Source organism: Drosophila subpulchrella, chromosome 3L (genome assembly GCF_014743375.2).
Source record: "Drosophila subpulchrella strain 33 F10 #4 breed RU33 chromosome 3L, RU_Dsub_v1.1 Primary Assembly, whole genome shotgun sequence".
NCBI classification, from domain to species: domain Eukaryota; kingdom Metazoa; phylum Arthropoda; class Insecta; order Diptera; family Drosophilidae; genus Drosophila; species Drosophila subpulchrella.
The window spans coordinates 4153363-4175865 of NC_050612.1; the positions used below are offsets into that span (position 1 = coordinate 4153363).

Genomic DNA, 22503 nt, shown 5'->3' on the forward strand with positions numbered 1-22503 from the left:
GTATGTCCTGTCACATAAGGATGTTGAGATAGGCACGAACGGAAGGTTTCTTGGCTCCTGCTTGCTTCAAATGGTTTTGTAAAACATACATATTACATGCTCATTTTAAATGCCTAACAAATTGACTTAACTGAAGGTTAAAAGCCAAAATGGTTTGTCACGGTATCATCTGATATTATGATTGTGCACAAGAAGAAGGTTTTGCCTAGATCTTGCTAGTGTAATCATACCTATCCTTAAAGCTGATAATGCTATTTAAACAAAGTGATTTAACCGAAAGTTAAATAAAATACGTCATCAGTTAGCCAGAATGGTTTGTCACCAATCATCTGATATTATGACTGTTTTAAGTCTTGTTTTTTCAAACGTTTATAATAACGTGATGTTAACATATTCATCTCTAAGGCTGATAATGATATGTTAACAAAATGATATTACCGAATGGTTAATAAAACCATGTTTTTAAGCTGATCCGCTCCACCATCAGTTAACTGAATCTAGATAAAACGATCGAATCTGCAGAGTGCATCACAGCAGGAAATACATTATATTGCCTTCTGGAGATTTAAGATCCGATTTGTTTACAATACTCTCCCGGCACACAAGACATGGCTCATGGTGCTCGTATACCCTTGTCATATATGGCTAGCCGTGGTGTATGAAAAGGATAAAAGCTTTGAACACCGGAGTGCAATAAATTTCTCTCGTGACGAGCATAAAACTTTTTAAACACAGCGAGCCCGGGAGAAAGGGGGATGGGGAGAGGCTGAACGAGATGGGGAATGCCACAACAGCAACAAAAGCAACACAAGCGCATAGCGAAGCGGCAAGTTCCGTTTAAAGTCCTTCGCCACCCACTGCCCACACTCACCACCCACCGCCCCCCACTTTCCCTCTACTTTTCTCCAATCCCCAGTAATGCACACACATGGAGAGGGGCTCAACTGTGTATGTGCAGTCGCTGTTTGCTCGCTCCTTTCTCCGTTTTTTTCCTCGCCGGCTTTTCCTTTTTATTTGTGTGCATCAGTTTGGATTTTGTGGTTTGATCCTGCATCCTACTTGCTACATACTTCGGCCATCCCTCAGCGTCGTCGTCGCTCCGCCGATGATAAAGTATGCCAACTGTCAGCCCGCTCCCGCCTGCCACGCCCACAGTCGCCCAAGCCGCCCATCTCGTCGGATGCCTGCCTACCAGGCAATACATCAGCTCAGCAACTTTGCTCAATAAATTTTCCTGCACAGCGCTCAAAACCGGCGCCCCGCAGTATGCTATGATTTTTACTGATGTGCAAAGGGTTCGGTGGGTGGTTCGGGGTGCCGTGGGTGAAATGCAGTGGGCGGCAGCCTAAACAACTTGCTTACCATAAGTGGGATGGATTATGAGGGCCTGAAGGGTCGACTGACGGTTTACCTGGGGCAAAAGTTTTCGCGAGTCCAAGTTATCGGAATGCGAAGTTTAAAGTAGCCATAGTCAAAGGATTTATCGACTTGAGCAAATATATCAATGTTTTTTATCTGCCCGCAGTGTAAAACACTCAATGCAACAGTGCCTGAACCCAAATTTATTGCAGTCAGAGGAGCAAGGACTGTTCACTACTTTGTTTTCTTAACTTATCTTTCTTGTTAAATTTATTGAAATTCGATGTTTAAAGTTTCTAAAAGTCAAGTATGTACTCTGTTGTAAGATGCTCCTTGGAAATCAAGTGCTTAATTTTTTATTTAGTTCTAACAGAGATTCAAAATGATAACTACAAAAAGATTTGATAAATCACTTTAATTGATATACAGTATAATTTCTATACAAATTCGGGAAAGATCACAGTGATATGTTTACCCTCCTGCTTTTTAATCTCTGGTTTTTTTCGGAGAGTTTCAAATATTTTTGTCTTTTCTTCCCCAGAGTAGTAGTAGTAGAAGAATTAAAATGCATTTATCAAAAATAAAAAATAAATTTTTTTTTTAAATCGATTAACATTATCAATAGAAAAGAATATACCCGACTTTCCAGAGCTACCCCTGATCCTAGGAGTATGAAATTATAACAAGTTTTGTAACAACATGAAGCGTTTACATTGTTCGACCACCAACCAGGAGCGACTGGACTTTGGCCTGTTTAACACAGGAGTTCGTGCTGCCCGATTTCCTGCCCCTGACCGCACGGCCGACCAATCTGACCATCCTGCGTCCTGTTTGTGTCCCGTCACAGTGGCAAATTTTATTGTAGCCCGTGCTGGGCCAAATCGGTAGAAGGGGCGGCGAAAGGGGCGGATGCGGAGGCAGGGCTGTCTGTGGAAAAATCTGCATTGGACATAAATGTCAACACCCGAGGAGGCAGAGCAGAGGGCAGAGCGCAGAGAGATTTTCCTTCATGGGCGTGTGTGTGTGTGGACTCCTGTCTAAACCAATCTGCAATCAGCTGCAGCTTTTGGCCCGGTCCACCCCTGCTCCCCACTCCCCACTCCCCCCGCTGCCCTGCTGCACTCCGTGCTGGCCTGGCCAACTCTCGTATCTTAATTTTTGGCCAGGGCCTCGCCTGCTTTGACGATGCGGGGAAATGGCCTCAAAAGATGCATTCGAGAGCGTTGCAGACATTTTTGGCCAATTGGCAAAATGGGTCAACCGAAATAAGCGCAGTTCGGCACTGCACCACCCCCTCCCCCGAAATCATAGTCGTCGTTGCAATTGATTGAATACGTGATGTCCATGCAAAAAACAAACTTAAAACCCCGCCAGACGCCACCTCCCATCGAAATGGAAAAGTGGTTTTAAAAACGAAATTGCTGCGAAAACGTTTGCACACTTTTAATCAATAATAAAAGTGGAGTATGACGGCGGGGCAAGGATGGGTACTGAATGAGCATTTGGCGTGTCTAGGCCTGGTCAGTTGGTTTTGGCCAACTGCAAGAAGTGGCGGAGGAGGTGGTAACTTCCGGCATAAGGCAAGTGGAACGCGGACGAGGCCGCCGAGCGAAGGAAAGTCATTTAGCCCTTTCTCAAGGCCCCACCGCCGGGCCACCCACTCAAGTGGGATATTTCCTGATGCATATTCAATTAAGCAATTGAGCAATTATCATAATTTTCAATAAGTTATGACCGACTGATAATTTGGCCCCATTCCAGCGGACATTTCCCTACTTTTCGGGCCTACGCTGCGGAATGTGGCCTGTGGAATGTTCGGAACGACCGCAGATTATCCGCAGAGTGCAACCAAATAACCCAGCCCCAACATCGAAACAGATTCGCCTGTCTGACCCTAACTGACTGGGCAATATAATTTATAGGAAACCGCTTAAAATGTATTGCTAAAAAAGAGAAATGGCGGCTTTTTCGAAATGGTAATTATATGGAGAGCCGTACACATGCATATATGGAATGGTAATTGTTAATTAAAATTGAAATCGAAATGAGAAACTTGGTTGGCCATTGAAGCAATTTGCAAACTGCGCTGATTAATTTATTTGTATTAATAGTGGGCTGGGAAAGAGCAGTGAGAGCTTAATATAAAAATTTCATTTATTATTTAAAAAAATTCGCTATAACTCCATAAATATCTGGGTGGTGCACGGCATGGGGAGATGCGTAAATTGAATAAATTTTCGTTAATTGTTGTCGCGCACCTGTGCGCATCCTTCGTGTCCTTTGGCGGAGTCCAGCGGCGTCCTCCGATCGTCGTGCGGTCGATTTGTGGCATATGAAAAAATATTAAGTGGCACCCCCATGCCACAATCCTTCGCCCACCGCCCACCCCTGACCCCTGCGGGCACATTGTCTGGCCTTTGACATGCAATATATAATTTTTACGCCATGGAGGCTCTGCCCCCATCCCGAACCCATCCAAACCAAAACCGAGGCGAGGCGGGTCGGACTCATCCCAGATGCTCCTGGCAATTTGTTGTCTTTTTTTGTGGCACGGCCAGCGAGTTTAATTAATTTACATGGAATTTCCAACAACAAGCGAGGGCAACTACAACTACACGCGACATGTGAAAGTTTAAACGGGAAAGGTGAAAAATGAAAAATAATCGAATTGACCGTCCGACCACGAAGCGATACAAAAATGGCCATCGATATATATACCCATATATAGTCGTGGGGCCAGAGGGTAACAGGCCTAACGCTGATTCACATGACATCCGACATTTTCCGTGACCAGACGGAGCCAAGTGGCAGATCGCTGGAGAGGGTTGCATAAAATTTTAATTAATGTGGCTATGAAATGTTAGGGGGTGGGGCACTTTCACCCTACTGACCCCGACAGATTTACGGATACGGTTTGACGAATGCGCAGGAAAACTTTTAGTGCCCGACAAAGTTTAAATTCCAAACTTCACCACTCCAGTGGGAATGGGAAAACTCCCGAGAGAACCCCTAAAATATTCTTATTGATTATGGGGGACATGTGCGCCATTGTGTGGGGAAACCCTTTGAACAACTTTCAATCATTAAGCCGATTTATATTGTCCAAAAGCCGAGTATAAACATGTGCCTGCTATTGTGTCCAATAAAACAGGAAAGCGCAAACAAAGGACTGAAAAACCATTTAGCCAGGGCCACAAAACATTTTCATTTTCGTTTTCCAGCAACGGCCTAATCCGCAAGCAAAGCTTGAAAAGTGCAAAAATATTTGGGCAGAAATAATACAAGTCCGAAATTTAAATACGAGATGTAACAAAGGACTCTGCAGAGGTGGAAGGATATTTGGCCAAGCGTAAGACACGAGATTTATCTGTGTAGGTGTCTCTAACCAGGCTCCAAGGATTTGGCCCAACTGCGACCGAGAGCACACACCAGCATGCATATGTTAATGGGAAAGCATTTCTCTGCTGCTGGCAGTACCGTATTCATTTATCAAAAATAATATATTAAATTGCCAGCATTGAATGATATTTTAATTTGCATCTTCGTCTCTGGATGTTTCCTTTTGAATAAAACATTAAAATGTGAACATTTACTCTATGTCTATGTCAATGTACGTAATGTTCGCCCATTCTGCCGGCGAGAACTCCCCCTGCGAGTGTGTGTGTTTTGCTCTTATCTTTATTTATTCAAAAGATAATTTTATGTGTTCCGCAGTCGAAGCATAAAATTACTATGTCGAATATTGTTTGAGCAAATAAAAACGGAACTGAATAAGAGTCACATGCAAAGTGGCGAGGCTGTGTGCGAAGTGGGCGGCATGAGAATCGTGCATCACCAAAAAATGGCTGCCTAACTGGGTCTGTGTGTGTGACAGGAAATGCTATGCAGACTGGGAGAAAGCGGAAACGGCATCAGGAAAGTTCATTTACATTTATATGGTCTGCTTACAATGTTAACGCTCGTGTAAGAGTATGTGAAGCTGTACGCTGTACCGAGCACCCGCCCCTTTCCGCCCCCCTCAAACATTATCCAGGACACCCCTGGCTCTGTTTGAGGAGTCAGTGAGTCGTCGCCTAGTCTATTTGTCTATTTGCTTTATCATCCCTGCCTTTTGCCAACTGATAATCTTTATTGCAGTGAAATATTTAATTTAATAAAATAACGAGGAGCCTTCCTCTTCCTCGGCGCCCATGCAATCCCCTTCTAACCCCGGCAACCCATGCAGTCATATTTTACAATTTATTTAATTTATAGACTTTTGTTCGCCCTTGTTTTCATTGTGTCAGTGTCTGCCTGTCTGTCAGTGTCTGTGTGAGTAAAAACCGACTCAAAAAGCGTATAAATGATAAACACGCATAAAATATGTTGAAACAACAATTGGAGCTTGTGTAGCCAATAAGCCAGATTTAGATGTTGTTGTGTTCGAGGGGATGCTCCAGTTATGTTAAGGGTTCTCTGGTTTAAAAACAAAAAAAGCAATTGAGAAAAATCTCAACATTTTTTAAACCACAGCTTTTACCATGCGCGGATCCAAAGGGTGATATGAGGGTCAAATTCCCTATTCGGGTTAGAACTTAAAAATATTAAAAAAATATATATAAATAGGATACTAGAATTAAAATTTGTTTTTATTTCACATTTTTGATGTCCACTCAACAAATGTTTTGTTTTATTTTCCCTATAGAATTCACGTTCACGTTCCTATAGAATTCACATTCGCCTACCAGCGTAAACTAAATAAATAAAATTTATTTCAGTGTTTTTCACTTGTACTTGGACTTTTGTTTCTTACGTTAGTGGTCTTTTAAGATGGATCATCCTTCAGCAGCTCAAACCTGTTCATGACCTCATTTCTCAGTTTCCTTTGTTTATGGCAAATCATTTTTCCCCCATCACTCCTCTATGCTAGGCAATTTTTTATGATTTTTCATTCCGACAATATTCAGAGCATGAAATTTATATTTTCTGTATGCCACGGCGAAATTATTATTTGTCGAGTTAGAAAATGTGTCGCGTTATAATAAAAATCCAGGAGCAGGCCGAGGGGAGCAGTTCTGCGTGCAGTTTTTGGTTTTTGATTTCGGTTTTTGGCAGCCAACTCGGCGCCTTTTGTTATGGCCCTGATAAATTGTGGCTGATACAAATACTAAAATAAAGCAGAAAAACCGACAGCGGCAGAAAAAACAATCTAAATAACAACAGCGAGAACAGAAGTGTGCAGCATATTTACATACTACATAGGGGCTTGGGTTCCAGGGGGAAGGTGCCTAGACAGGGCAAACAGTAAATAAATAATGTGGTTAAAAATTTGCCTCCACGCATGTGTGAGTGCGAATGAAGTTTGACTTTGAATAATGTTTGGATTGTCTCTGGCAGCTGAGAGAGACAGCGGCAGCGCCGGAACAAGGACAACAAGGACAAAACACAGGCTGTCGCTGCCGAGAATAAATCGAGAAATTATAGAACTGTGACTAGTATAAGAAATGGTCTAAGACCGAGCCTCAGACGGAGACCAGCGAGCGTGGCAAGATATATGGCCGTCAGTTAAGAGCCAGCAGCCGAATAAGAAAGCCCGGGCTCAGCCTCAAAGTCAGCCTCAATTCCTCCATCTCAAGGTGCCACATGTTCCGGCATCAGCAACTAAAAAGGGAAAACGGCAATGCAACATCTGTTGTCCCCGCAGTCAGCAAAAGTCGGGCCAAAAGTTATCCAGATAATAAGGTGGAAAAAACAAGCAGCGTCGAGAGAGCTTAGACTATGGAAATGACCTAAAGACGGCACAAAGCGACCCTGCAGTCTGATCTGGTAATCTGTCAAAAGATAAAGGTTAAAAAGCAGTCCCAACAGAAGGATATTATCATCTAATATCAGCTGATTAACATTGAATTAAATATTTTTAACAAGAGTAATATCCAAATACTTCTCCAATTATTTTATTAACTAAAATAAAATATAATATGAACATAAACTTATATAAGCAGACCAAAATCTTATTAGAATTATATTCCAATCCCAACGATTTTCCCACAAAAGGTTTAGCCGTAAAGAACCTTAACAGGGTATTCCTTCGTAAGCCTGCCCCACAGCCATAAAAATTGTTTTCGTTCGTGTGAGTTTTTTATATGCCGATGGCCGGCAGGACATAAAAATTGTTTATTAACAAATCAACAGCAATAACAAAAACAAAGCCTCCGGCTGGCGGAGGGTCAAAGCGAGGGCTGGGACATTGACAAAACATTAAAATCAGCAAAAATGTTATTTGTTTCCCTTCGTTGTTTTTATTTTGCTCGCTTTTGATGCCGGTGGCATTTTTCAAATCGCTCGACTTACGAAAATGCAATAAATTGCAGACGTAGTAGGGATTTTTGCGCATAAATTTTATAAAAACGAGAAAACTCACCGACTGATGATGATGATGATAAAAGCGAAACGACGCACCAAAGTATATACCGGAAAAAATGATATATATGTGTGTGAAGGGCCAAGACGACGACCAGTGACTCGGAGTCGGATCCCAAGAAGGGAAAGGAACGTTTGCAGGCAAAAAATGCCAGGGCAGCTCAATGATTGGAGGTTCAGAAGGGTACTGGCCGGGACCGGGGTGGCAGGTCGTAGGGTTTCAATATTTATGCATTATGGATATTAGTTTGAACCACAGGAAAAATACCATTAAAAGCAAAAGCATGAAGTCGATTACGCGCCAAAAGCAAGAATTGCAGGGGCTCCGAAAGGGGGCGGTAGGGGATGGGACGGAATGGAACGACGACGAAGCGTTTTCCAACTGACAGTCCCAGTAGTCAAAGCCAAGAGCATAGAAAAAATCAATTTACTTGAATTTCTTCCCCAGCATCTTGAATGTGACAAAGCCTTGGAGGGGCGGGAGATAGTGGGGCGGTGGGTGGGTGGTTGAGCGACAGCAGCATCTGCTGCTCCACCAGCCCCCCTTGCAACCCAGCCACCCCGCCCCTGTCGCTGGCATTTTTCCTCTTTCTTAGATTGCCAGCGACATTTCGACTGAGCTGCAGGATTATTGTGGCGATGGCGATGGCGGTGGCGGTGGCAGAGGCGTCCTCCGAGCGGAAGTAAACCATAGGGGAGGGGAGGGGGCGACTCGCAGGAGACAATTTGTTTGACGTGCAACGTGTGGCGAGCGGAACTAACGCAGGTTTTGCCACCAGCCAAATCCGAAGGATTTCTGGATCCAGCATATCCATGTGAGAGCCCGTCGGTGTACTGGTTACATCGTTAGTGAGGAAAAGTGTCAAGGAATTTCAGCCGTCATAAGTCAGCGACGGAGGGAAGAACAATATCCAAGATTATAATCGATGATTGAGCACCCTTTCCCAGAAAAGAAATGGGAAGCACTTTCCCGCGCTATCGGGTCGATCGAGAAGTCCACTCACCGCGGCCTTAACCCTTGCGCATAATTGTCCCTATCTAACCCCGAAGTGCCCTATCCCACAAGTTATCGCCATCGGTAACCGCTCGAATCAATCGACCTACCCCTGCGACCACACTCTCGCCTAATTTATGCCGCTTTTCCCTCCGTTTCCGTTCTGGCCGCACATAAATATTCATCATTAATACGCTTTACGCTTTCGCCGGCTATTGACATTGCCCCCGCCTCCGGCCGCCCCTTGCCAATAACCATTTAATTAAAAGAGTTGGAAAAAAGGAAAGAGTGTAAAAGTTTTATACCCCCACCCCGCTCGGACTCAAATTAAGCGAAATTCTATTAAAAAAGGGCCCAACCAGGGAAAGGCAAACAAAACAATGAAGGCAAAACAAACATTTGCTAGTTCCTCCTTTTTCCGACCCCACGCACCCGTCGTTAATTTTTATGGTACGACTTGAGTCGTGGAATTTTATGACTTTAAAAGCTATTTTAGAGGCCTCTAGTTTTATTTGACAATGTGGCCCGCCCGCCCCCGAGTGAAAATTGGCGCAATATGGGTAGAGTCGAGTGATTCGAACCAGTTCTCAACCGTGTAGCCCTTTAATGGGGCATTATATGGATGCAGGTTGCGCAAGGGTTAAATGCGAGCCACACACAGCGCCGCAGAGAGCAAACTTCTGAGGAACCTGTGATAAGGAAAGTGCTACAATAAAATGGTTAAAGAGCGGCCATTAGCCAAGTTAAGACCGACCTTATCGCCCCCTCCGTCGAGCCAGTGCACTCCTGGCTCCTTTTATTCGGCTGAGTCACCGACTTCCATGTCGTAGACCCGATAAGAACTGCCCATCTACATATCGGCCGCCGATGGAATATTAATGAAAAGCCAGTTGGTTTTAGGGTCAAAGTGGTAGCAAATGGAATTAGTAAATGGCCTAAAGACCGAGATGGGGTGGCTCAGATAAGCTGTCATAATTCAGGGGACGATCGAGCAAATGTAGATGCATTAGCTCGAGCAACACCGTGTGTATGCATAATAATATATTCTTTGGTTAAAAACTCACTCCTTTAATGTGCATTATCATTTACGAACCTGTAACGAAAAGAATAAATAAATTAGTGCGGGGCAAAAACTGTATCTCAATATATTATTATTTGCCTGTTGATGTTTGCAGGCATTACACAATCGATTTAAATGGGTTTTTTGTGGAGAAGAGACTTGTCAAAGGCAGAACCGTGGCCGCAACTTAAATACACAACCGAAAGCAAACAAAACGAAGCAGCCACCGAGTTCATAAAAAATGTTGCGCAATAATTTTTGAATAGTGTGTAAACAGTGGCAAAATGCATAAAGTCAACTTCCGGTTGTAAAAATATGTATGCACAAGCAGCGGCAATGCAAATATTGTCATAATCATCAGCGGCAGCAGCAACGAGCGCAACATCAGCCATCAACAATCTCCGCCATGAGGCATTTGGCTTTGTTTGTTGCATAAATAAGTCTCAATTCGCCAAGAGGGCCGGGGAGGGGGCATGGGGCAAGTGCATTTAGTCGGTCTTGTCTGTCTCATTACTGGCTCAAAGCAGGGGAGAGTAGGGGCCATAAGAAATGTCAACGCGATGGAGATGCAAACAACTTTTTTCCACACAATTTCCCGTTGCATTACAATAGCCAGTGTCACAAAATGTAACGAATGCCAGTATGCAGCGAACCAAACAGGTAAAGGAACTGCTGGAAAAAACGCAACAAAAAATGCATTGAATTTCGAGTTTCCAGCTGAATGGATTTCCACACAATCCGAAAACCTTTGTTTGGTAAAAATAAAGAAGGCACCGCGCTGAAAAACAGGTAACGCAGCAGGCCAAAAATCAAACGAACTCCACGCCCCGCCTGACTCACTGGTTCAGCTCACTTCAAATCCACATTACCATCCCGAATTATTCATCCAAATTGATCTGCTAATGAATCACTCGACTTCTCGGAACCTCTAATCAGCGAGTTCTGCCGGAAACGCTCCCCCAGTGAAAAAAGTCTCCAAAATATGCTTCGCCTGCGTAAAGTCCCTGATGTTTATTCACATTTGCCAATCGCAAATAAATTCTACATCATTATTTAGTAAATCTCTTGACTTTTGTACTCCGCTGCAACGGAGAGTTGGAAATAAAAACACAAAACAGGGCAAAAGGAAAATGGAAAATGGAAAAGGAGAGATGCTCCACTTCAGAGCAGCTCCCAACTTGGAGTTGGCAAAAGTTGTCCTGGCTCCTGCTCGTTTCGTTCCGCTCCTTTTGGACTTGGCCTGCCAGGACGAGGGCAACTTTGTTTTGCTTTTTAGTACTTTTGATGACTTTCTGCCGAACAGATGTCGATATAATGCTAAATGTAGTTATATGCCATATACACAGCAGCAACTGCAGCACCAGCAGAAACTGAAGAAACGAGAGCTATGGGTACACTGAAAAATGAGAACTGAAAAAGTTACTTCAGCGTTATGGTATTAATTTTCAGAGATCCTGGCGTTTCAATTTATCTAAACCGAAGATCATAAACACAGCCTATCTAACCTAACTTTAAATGATCCTGACTTTTAACATGACAAAAAATATTACAACTAGACTTTTCTACTACCTCAAAAGATTATATCAATTCGAAAATATGTTCAAAAATCCTATGGTCTTAAGATTTAGGGACACATTTTCTTCATCTGCTTAAACTCGAACCGAATTTAGATTTCTTGACAGATAAGTCAACGAAACACAAAGGCTTGCTCAGCTTTTCCCTGCTTTTTGCTGTTGCGACGCTAAAATTCCCAACAAGTTCTAGCGCCGTTACTTACTTCGATCGCTGAACAAAAAGTGCTCCCTGCTGATGATTTTAATGGGCTACTAGATGAAACCTACACATACACTAAAGTCTCTTTGCTCCTTTTCTTAAAATCTAAGCCAACATCTGACCTAAGGCTGGCCAAAACTTCTTACTAACAAGCCAGTGACAAACAAGCCTATTCAATAAATTTTTAATGTAAGAAACGGAAGCCGAGATTCGCTTATATTTTTTCCCGTGCAGGAGCAGCAGAATGAGAATCCTGGGGCCACTTACATGCAGGCAGTCGCAGCTGGAGTGGCCCAAACCACAGGATGAAAGAGCGAGCGGGCCAAAAAGAAAGCAGGAGGAAACTTCAATGAGCAGAGCAGACTTTTCCCTGTTTTGTTCTGCTCCGCTGTTGCTGCCTGCACACACTCATTTGATTTGAAAAGATGCAGGCAAGGATGCCCTGGATCCTGGAGGAGGGCGATGGATGCGATGGAGGCACAGGGAGGCATCCAAACAGCCATTAAAGTCGCGTTGAGTCGCAGCGACGTTTTTATTATAAACGACATAACTACGTCAAACCAAGTTAACCAGCGCAGCAGCTGCACTGAGCGAAAAGGGGCGAATCGGGGGCTGTAGTTACACTCGTTTCGCACCTCTTTTTCTCTCAGTGCCCGGGGCCACCTTTGTGCATTTTCCGTCATTTATTGCAACTTTGTTTGCCATTGCCAGTCGCAGCCCCCATGAAACGCACTTAGTTGCACCTTCCCCTCTGTTTTCCCGGCAACAAAGGAGCCCTCTGCCAGACGTTTTTAACAAAATGAACAAGCTGAGGAAGAAGAAGAAGAGCCCGGCTACAGGAACAACAACAATGCTACTCCATACTTAATTAGCTGTTTGCCAGTAAAAAATAACCAGCCCCAGCCAAGCCAAAAAGCAAATGAAAGTCAGTAATGAAGAGGAGCCGGCGAGTCAGCAGTGAGTGAGTGAAAGGGGGTTAGCGGGGCTGGATACAAAGTTGCTGTTATTGCCCGAGCTCTGCCTGCATTTTGTTTGTTATATAAAACGCTGTAACAAATTTTTCATTAAAAGAAATCTAGAGATGCTGGGAAAAAAGAGCTACGGAAAGAAAGCGAGGGCCATAAAAAATGGCTGTGGCCAGCAAGGAGTCACTGCGAAGGCGGAAAAAAATGAAGGAAAGGATAAAGGAGCCGTATACTAAAGTGGACGAAGGCAAATTGAAACCAACTGCTCCTTCAGCCCGACAAGTTGCAACAAAGATCTCGGGGATAAATTCTTTAAGAATTTAAGTGCAAGAAAAAAGACTATAAGCCCATTCAAAAGATCGCAAACACAGAACTTTCTCCGAGAGAACTCTTTCTCAATAAAAGATAAATGGGTTCATTTCCGAGCAACATGAAATGTATTCATATACCCTCAGAATGGATCCACAAAAAACGGATCTCGCCCCGACCACAATGTTGTGACTCTCCATTGAGTCTCCCCATAAACTTCACTTTGTCGGGGGAACATCTCTTTGTTATGGTTTCATCTGGCTTAGATACGATCCCCTGCTTTATTAATAGATCAACATAAACGTCAGATTTCAATGCCTTATGGACTCCCTTTGAAATGCAGATTCTCACTGCCAACCAACCGAATTCGAAGAGATCCACCCCCTCCGGCGAACTGATGCCCTCATATTACCGACAAATATATACCGACCCCTGCTCCAGCTGCGTTACTAAAACTATTAACTAAAGAGCTGGCATAATTAAAAGGCGTGATGGGCTCATCGCTACCAGTCCCCACGATTAATGGGCGGGAAGTGCTCCCATTTCATCATATCATGACGTCTCGATTTCCCCGTTCTCTGTCTCATTCGCATTCACAGTCCGGTCTACGGACTCCGGAGTCCCCCCACCCAAGCCCATTGCTAATGCCATAAATAAAAATCAGTTTATGTGTGGACTCTAAAAAACTTTTCTTTATGCGCTTTACATAAAAATAAACCACACATAGAGTCGGAAAATGAGATGGAGAAGCAGAAAGATGCTAGATGAGGAGAAAAAATCCGCTTGAACGAACGTGATATCAAGTTTCGAACATAAATCAAGCTCACGCCCCCGAATTCCTATATATGAATGTGTATATGGAGGCAAAGCGACCGCAAAGAGTTCCCCAGTAAAACCCAAACCCTGGCTGAGAACGCAACTCAAACTTTTGGCCAAAACACTAAAAACAACTAATTTATGACGCCAACGACGTTGGAACACATAGTAAATATTTTTATTAAATATTTTATGGTTTTCATTACACATCGACACCAATTTCAGCTTGTGCTTTATTAAAGCCACCGGAACACATGATGCATAAATAAGAAAGCGAAAAGCAGGCGGGAGGGAATAGACTGGGAGGAAATGGCGCCAAGAAGGAAAATTTCACTTTTGCCAGGGCCAAGTCAGCGAAAATCCCCGCAGATGTCGAATCGGGATGCAAAAGTCTCCGAGCAGGCCACAAATAAACATGGTGACAGGGAACCGGATGTGGAGATGGCTATATTGGAATATTGGACTAATGTAATACTTCCTAAAGTGAGCCCGGAATGGAAATCACCAGAACAGCATTTGAATTTATAATGGGCTGAAATAACACGAATACATAATAACTCAATGCCATAAAAACCCATTTTTAAACGCAGCATTCCAAATGATTTATTTTTTACTAATTGAATTGGTTTAATTTTATTCCACTCGCATATGCGCTCCCATCTATTTCATATACCCATCGCACACCCTGCAAAACCGACTAAAAACTTTGCCTGGCAGAAAAAGCGTTGGAAAAGGAATATAAAAATAATAAAATGTGCGAAATGCTTTTGACAATTTCATTCAATTTCCAACTTATTTCAACAAATTGTTTGACTTTGTCAACGAGACGACGACGAAGACGACACGGAGTTCTCGAGGAGGTGTGTGAGCACTATGAGACTGGGAGCCGAGAACCAGTTTCCAGTCGCGATTTGTCACCGCAGACAAAAAGCAATCACATGTGTGCGCAGTCTGAGGAGAATCGGGGAATATCTCTGGGTCGTGCACCAGAAGAACAACAAATAAACAGGCCGGCATAGCACACAATCGTCTAATTTTAGAATCTTTAAGATACACTCAAAAAGATATCAAGCGAGAGGGAGGGCAGGCCTGGCAGACAGGCTGGAGGCCTTGTCATCGTATTAGGTGTAATATAAAAGTCATTTAATGACATTGACTGACATTTTGATGTTTCATAAAAAGCAACTCGAGCAGACGATGAAGAGGCCTACAGGGGGAGTTCTGAGTGGGGAATGGGCGGGGGGATGGAAGAGAGCCCGGGCACAGGCACAGATACACACATACACCAGCACAATAGTTTGACAATAGCAATAAAAGGCCTACACAGATACAGACGCAGACACAGACACCGACACACTCTGAGTCCTTGCTCGTCTCCTCAGCTTGACGTACTTGTCGTATCGCCTTGGCATCTTCATTGTTGGGGCTTTTCCCTGGAGCTGGAGGCCCGCCCCCGGCCACCCCTTTTGGCAGGCATTATTGCCGGCATTTCCTGGTGCGGTCCGTACATTGGCGTGCGAGATTTTCCACATATTCAAAATTAATACGTTCCCTTATTCATATCCTAGACACATTTGTACCGACCGAGCTCCGCTGGGGAGGCACGTGCTCTCTCGGCGGCTTTCCGACTGCGAAATACCACAATGCAGGCGAAAGATACAAAGGGAACCGAAATCTGTGCCGCGGTTTCTTTAAAATCTGCGTTGAAAAAGGCGACCACTTTAAGGATCCAGCAGGAAAATGGCAAGCGCTCCGAGGCGAAGGAATTTTGATATATGCATACCGACGAGGGCTGAAAAGATTGACTGAGGGAGCCCTCTTCCGAGGAAGGCCCGCCATTGTGCCTTGTATTGTTTCTAGTTTTCTAAGAAATCTCAAGAGCCCACGTTTGCTGAATTCCAAATGGTTCCTAAAAACATTTGAAAGGGACCTTGGACCATTAAAAGGTTAAAGATTCAACTTTTCCGACATAACCTTTGATTTGTTGATGCGGAGAACTTCTGCAAGTCTTTTACAACGGTTTGTTGATAATTGGTTGGGTGTCTTATATTAAGCCACCTTAGACTTATTAAATTAAAAAGGCTTTGCTTAGATTTATCAACTACAAATTTATTTGCAGCGCATTTTGCTGTCCAGCGATCTTGTGTCTGAGCTTTTTTTTTGGCTTCATCTTCTCTGAGAAACCTTTCAACCTTTTTATAAAGATTACCTTCATTATTATTATTTCTCAATGAATTTCCAATCGATTGGATTTCTTTCAGATTAGTTTTCAAGCTACCGAGATTGAGAAATCCACTCAGGTTACGAGTCCCCCAGTCGCCCGTCTGTCTTGGACGCACTGCTAAACCCTTCTTAAATTTCCATAAAACTGGGGTATTGATGCCACTTAATACCGCCTGTCCGACCACTGCCCCGCTCCCCGCGATTCAATTAAACTTTGCACTGTTGCACCGGCTAAGTCCGCTTGTTCACAACTTTCCGCCCAAAGTGGGTCTTCATCTTGTTCGGGGCTCGCTGCCTAAGCCGCGTTTAAATACCTCGCCTTAATATCCCCCGCTAATCTGCATGGCCACCGCCCTGCGAGTGGCGGGAAAAACCTTTTAGCGTGCATTAACTGTAGTAGACCCACAACAGCAACCATGCCAAAAAAACTAGAAGGAGGAGTCTTTGGCCGGCAGAAACTGAAATGTTTTTTAAATGCTCGCCGCCTCCTTGGTTGCCAGCTTCTTATGAATTTAATTTTAGGTACGTAATTACTTTGTAAACACATGAGCAGCGACAGGGGGATGATGGAGGGGATGCACAGCGAGAAAAGTGTCAAGTATTTATACTAAAAAATAAACAAAATTCAATTGAGTTTGAACATTTTCAAGTTGTAAACAAATATAGTTATCTTTAGTGTTTTATTTTTACATATAGGATACATGCAGAGTTCAATTATTATAAGTTTAATTACTTTGTTAAGATTGATGTACAAAATACTTGACTTTTTCTTCGTGTAATTATGTAGCAGGGCAGTGAAACCCATAAAACTCCAGACGCGGCTGAGGAAAAACTTAAAATTTTGCCCTGGCTCAGGCCAGGGGAATTGGCCAAGTGCTTGAGCCACCGGCAGCCACCACTCGACTGCATCTCGGGGTGGTCTCCGATCCACCTCCGCCCTCCGCTCCATTTCCCCTGGTCAGTGGGTCCGGGCTGCAGCGTTTCTGGGTTCTGGGCTCTGGCTCGAGCTTCTTCCACCTTGGTCTTTTGGGCTCTTCGGGGTGTGTGCAACGAACCAACATAAAAAGTTATGAGTGTCTTGTGAGTTTTGTGCCAAAGTGCGGTTTGTAAGTTCGCCCCACCGCGCCCCTCGGCGGGCTACCTGCAACTTCTGGCTTTTACCTCTGCCTCTTTTTGCTACTTGTTCAAAATTTATGCGGTAAATTCTTAGCGCGCACTTTATGTTCGAAGCAAAAGTTAGGGCTACGTGTAGGATCCGCCGACTACCCAAGCCCCTCCCCCTCCACCAAGAACCTGCAGCCCGGTGGCCGCAAAACTATGCCAAGTGTCTGAGAGACTCGGTTTCGGTGCAGCCCCGGGCCTGTCGAGCGGATTCGGCGGCTCTCTCGACAAGGTGATAAATTCCTAGACCAGGCTTTCCAGCAAATGGTAGTATGGGTTTGTTAAAAAGGGTCTTAAAGCTCTGGGGTATTGGCAGGGGATAGATCTAGCCGAGGTTACAACTCTGCATGATCTTTAATTGTATGGTATAAAATCGTTATATGCCTGTAATTAAGGAACCTTTGACATACCTTTGTACATATCTCGAAGAGTTTTTATGTTGTCTTACATAAAACATTCTCAGTTCTCAAAAGTTACATATTTTTGTAGCAACAATATGTTGACCATGTTATTTTATCCAAATAGTATGACTAATATCAATGGATCCTGACTCTAACAAAATGGATTAGCGTTCCTATAACAGGATAAATGAAATTGATCGGCGGTGACCACCCCATTTAATGCATTTCCCTTTTATTGAAACACTTAATTGAATACAGTGAGTGCACCCCCATCCTGTTTGCAGGACCCACCCACTCTGCGTGAATGTCCGTCTGTCTTCGCACTCATCCCCATCCAGCTGCTCCTCCCCCTGCCACCCACTCGTCGTCCTTGCCGTCCTTGCTGTCTGTTAAGTGCCAAATATTATTAAAGTTTTTGGTGCGTTTCAGCGTGAAATTGATTTTCATACGCCTGCTCGGCCACAATCAAATTGCCGAAGCATGCACACGTTAAATAGCAAAAAAAAAAGAGATATGTATTTCTGGTGTGTACAATGTACATACGTACAGCCGATACCCTGCAGATGTGCGGCTGTGTGCTTTTAATTTAATAAGTGCAGCATCCACCCACGATATTCAAATACCCGGGCTTTGTTTCGGTTCCGCTCCGTGGATCCATGGACCCCTGGATGGGGTCTGCACCTCCTCGCGAATGCAAGTCACATTCTCGATTGCCAATCAGCGTACAATTGAAGCAGCATTAATACGAAAAGGGGATTGCGGTGGGAAGGGCGCGCTGCCAAAAAAACGTAGGGAGCAAAAAATGTCTGTTGACATTTAAAAAATATTACAAAACCCTTGTGGGTTTGGGGCTGGTGGTGAAAAATAGTGAACAACGAGTTGCAAATAACAAACATAGAGATTTGATTTTCATGCACGTATACGTCGCAGTCGAAGGATGGCTAGGTGGGTTAGTTGAGCGGAACGTGCATGCGGTTGAGGTGCAGATATTTGCCAAAGTGAAGCTGATCCGAGTAGGTAAATGGGTAATACTTTCATTCGCATTTGGCAGCTGAGAAATGGCAAAGCAAATGCATACCATCGAAGATAGCGAGCCAAAAAGATGGATGATGTGGGTGACTCAAAAGTGCCCTTTCATAGGAAGAAGAGTTAACGAGGGAAATCATTAATGGCTTCCTATGCTCCAGAAACCTCCCAGAAGAGCTCTTAGCCTCTTCCGTGGGCCATAACCATTTCCAGGCCAGGAAATCAACCATAAGACTCAAAAAACGGATATGGCCCAGCCAAAGTTTAATTCACTACCAAACTAACCCTCTCGGAAGGCAAAAACCAACCCTTCAATACCAGACGCCGGAAAAAAGCTATCTCCAGCAGCATTGATTTCAAACCGAACCAGCAAAATTGTTTTTCTCGCTTAGAATTCTCGACCCAGAATGCATGCAAATGTCTGAAAGCCCCATCTCTTCCCCACCACTAATCAAAACTAAATGCACAAAACTAATGCCATTAATTCCAGTAGACAAAATCTGAATGGAGAGGAGCTCGCTACGCTTTTGGCTGCCATAATTGACCCACATCATTAGCCGAAAGGAAATGAGCTGCTGTCGCTGTGCTGAGCTCCAAAAAATGGGGAGCAAGGACTCCGCAGCTTTGAAGCTGCGGCAACAAATTACTCGGCGGGCGGGGGAAATGAAAACGGGGCGCACCGCAGAGGAAAACTTGAATGCTGGAAAAAATTGTATTTTGCCATACTTCAAATGAAATTATCTGCACTTTGAATGGGGGATGGGGGCCGCTTGTTGTGTGCAGCTGTTGAAAGGGGGTCATGTGCTGCTGGGGCACCCACCCCCCGAATCCTTTATGGCAGCAACTCACGCACTCTGCCAATTTGAGGGGGCCGGGGGAAAAAAGAGGAGCGAGCTGGCTCCTTCTAGCTCCTGTTTACACAGTCCGGCAGCAGGGCACCTAGCCCACCGCCCCTGGAAAGCCCCTCGAAATCCCTTTTCCACGGCACCCCCTCCGGCAGACAGAGAGTAAACTGTGCTCAGGCACCGGAGCAGAAGCATCCCCAATGCTTTATGGGTTGTCCTTGCCTCGGAAGCTCCTTGCCACCCTCGCCCTTGCAGCCCCCTACCTCCCAAGTCCCCCCACCAGCACAAACACAACCAAATTACTTTGCATAACCATGCAGCTTCAATGGCCGGGTGTGCATGTGAGCGTGCCTTATAAAGTAAAACAATCCTGGCGAAAACGAGAAACTTGGGACTTCATGATGGGGCACTTAAACTAGTTCAAAATTTTGCTGCTGCTCCGTCAACGGCTTTCTTTTAGCCGCTTTGCTATCATGTCAACCGAGGGCACATATAGGAGAGGTCGTGTAAATAAAAACATATACTTATACGGGGTTGGGCCGAGGACACCTCCATGCGGGTCATATGAGTCTGGTGTTTGTGTTTTGTTTATGGTCTGGGTTGGGGCGAGCCCGAGCCCAAGCTCGTGCATTTTATATTTCAGGACGCCGGCGAACTATACTTTGCTTTATGGCACCCCAAAGTAAACAGTGTCTGCTGCAAGTACACACACGCCACACCACACACTGCACTCCACAACTATCCTGCTGCGTCTGGCTTCGATTTATGTTGACCTTACTCTTGAGGCCTGAAGCTTGCAGCTGAAGTCTCTCTAGACAGGAGAGTTTGCCCGAAGTTCACTGCCAGGCTGGCCCGGATCCGTCGGCCAGGGTGACGATCTCACAGCTGGCACCACCGCGGGATCCGTGAACCCTGCCCCTCGGTCGACCAAGAATCCTCAACCACCTAACCAATTATAAGTAAAAAACTTTCCGCTAGCATAATTCCGTCCAGTTCGCTGGGTATTTTCACTTGGCTGCGCCTGCCAACACCTCTGGTCGAGGGGTTGGGAACCCTAGGTTTCTAGCCCTAACCCCCGGCTGCGAGACCGCCCTCCATGACCGGCGCTATTTGTATGCAAACCTCGGAGCTCTTGAATCAGGGGTAGCACTCCCACAACCCCTTCCTCCGCCCTTCCTCTCAAGAGTGAGCCCTGTGCCTTCAAGTTTGCAGGCTGCTCGGCTCAGCATCCCCTTGGCACCCCAGAAAGATATACTGGCACCAAGGAGCCCGGGCTGCCACCGCCGCTTCTCCCCCTGAATTCACCTTTAATGTCATTTTGTTGCATTTTTATTTATTTACCATGGAGTCACCTCCTTTAGGACTCCCCTCGCCCCGCTGCTGCAGCTGCACGGTACTTTGTTTGGCACTTTATTTATATTTAAATTTGCAGCTCAAAGAGTGTTTAGTTTCGCCTTGAGCTTAACTTATTTTCCATGGTCGGAAAAGTTTTACGTTTTTTCGCCTGCGGGCAAGAAATATGGTCCTGCCAGGCGAGATAACTTGTTGTCGGCCCAGAAAGGAGACAAAACTGATTGTCGAAGGCAGCACCTTCCTTCTGCGGCTGGCTCATTCCATCTAAGTTTTCGGGGGCACTTCCTGCTCGATATTCAAAGGGCCCTCCCCCCCACTCGGGCCAAGTTGGAGCAAACTTTTAATCAAGAACAGTTCAGCTCACAGTTGGCTGCCTGCTGGTCGGTTGTTCGGACCCAATCCATTCGCAGATACTAATTCCCGGCCAAACGGGGAGCCCTGTGACACCCATTGTCATAGGAGGTCCACTGAGGTTGCCGTTTCATAAACTTTAATCGAAATGTTTTACTTCACCCCGGGAAGAGTGCAAAACTTTCACCACTTGCCAACCTGGGAGTGGAGTGTCTGTCACCTCACGGATCTCCAATCTCCCAGGCCCCCACCCTCCTGGAGTCCCCAGCTTGCCTGGCGCTTTTTCACTATTTATCATTGTCAAGTTGAGTGCGACGTTTGGCGCTGCTGATGCTGGGATGCCGGGATGTTGGGGTCGGGATGCTGGGATGCTGGGATACTGGGATGCTCGGTTGGGAGCTGAGTGCTGGAACTGGCAACTAGCAACTGGCAACTGGTAGCTGATGCAGGCGACGGTCGCCGCTCGTTGATTTATCTTTCCGCTAAGCAGATGTAACATTATACGCCACAAATACATCCGCCGCCGTTCGCTGACAACTCTAGCCGGGATGGAGGGCGACGTAGCATGCCCAGGGGTGCAATATTTCGTATATTGTCAAATGGGCAAAGGAGAGACCCGAAAATACCCAAAACTCATTGGGTTGGACCCAGTGGTCAAAGTTTTCGAACGCTGCCGAGGTTCCACGGGGGAGGGGGAATGTGGCCGAGGAATCCATCCCGGGATGTGGCTACCTGAAAGAGGTTTCGACGGAACCAGTGACATTTCATGTTTTGGCAGCACACAGAGGGTGAATTGGCTTAGAGTCGGGGTAAGATGAGACAATGGGAACATTTCACACACCAAGGAGTTGACTTTAAAGAGGGTCGTACACCGAGAATTTATTGTCTTAAATTAAATATTTGATCTGATTTGAAATTCTTCCTTTAATAATGAATCTGCCCGCTGAAGTTACGCTGAATTGCCATGGATGGTATAGTAGTTTCCTAACCATTCAAGCGACCTTCGCCCAAACTATGGGCAGAGCATCACCGCATTCGCATTGCCACTCAGCCACCTTCCCCGAAGCCATAACATTCTCTTTATCTCTGGCTGGTGTTTAAATTTTTAACAATTGCCGCCAGCAGCACCAGCGCAAAAATTTCAAACCAAAGTAAAAAAGCCAACTGCGAGAGGAGAAGCGAGCGAAATAAATATAAAAACTTCCCAGCAAAGCGTCGGCAGGTCAAAACCTGGGCACGGCCTGGCCAGAAAGAGGCTGTCTGTCGGCCGTCGGAGACCCGAGAGATTCCATTCCAGAGACTCGGACTGCAGACAGGCCAGAGACTCCCCCAGCAACGTTGTTGCTATTATATTTATTATTATTTTGCGATTCAAACGAAGTGATATAAATGTGTCACGTTTTGCGAGTTCACACATAGTCCGCTCCGCTCAGCCCGGCTCTACTGGCCACCTCCCCCTCCTCCTCCT

The 22503-nt window shown here is 45.0% G+C and overlaps 1 protein-coding gene across 1 annotated transcript in view; it reads right to left on the reverse strand.

Moving 5' to 3' along the window:
- The window catches only part of LOC119553214 (MOXD1 homolog 2), a 113576-nt gene that overhangs the window by 75004 nt on the left and 16069 nt on the right, over positions 1 to 22503 (reverse strand). The window lies entirely within an intron of this gene.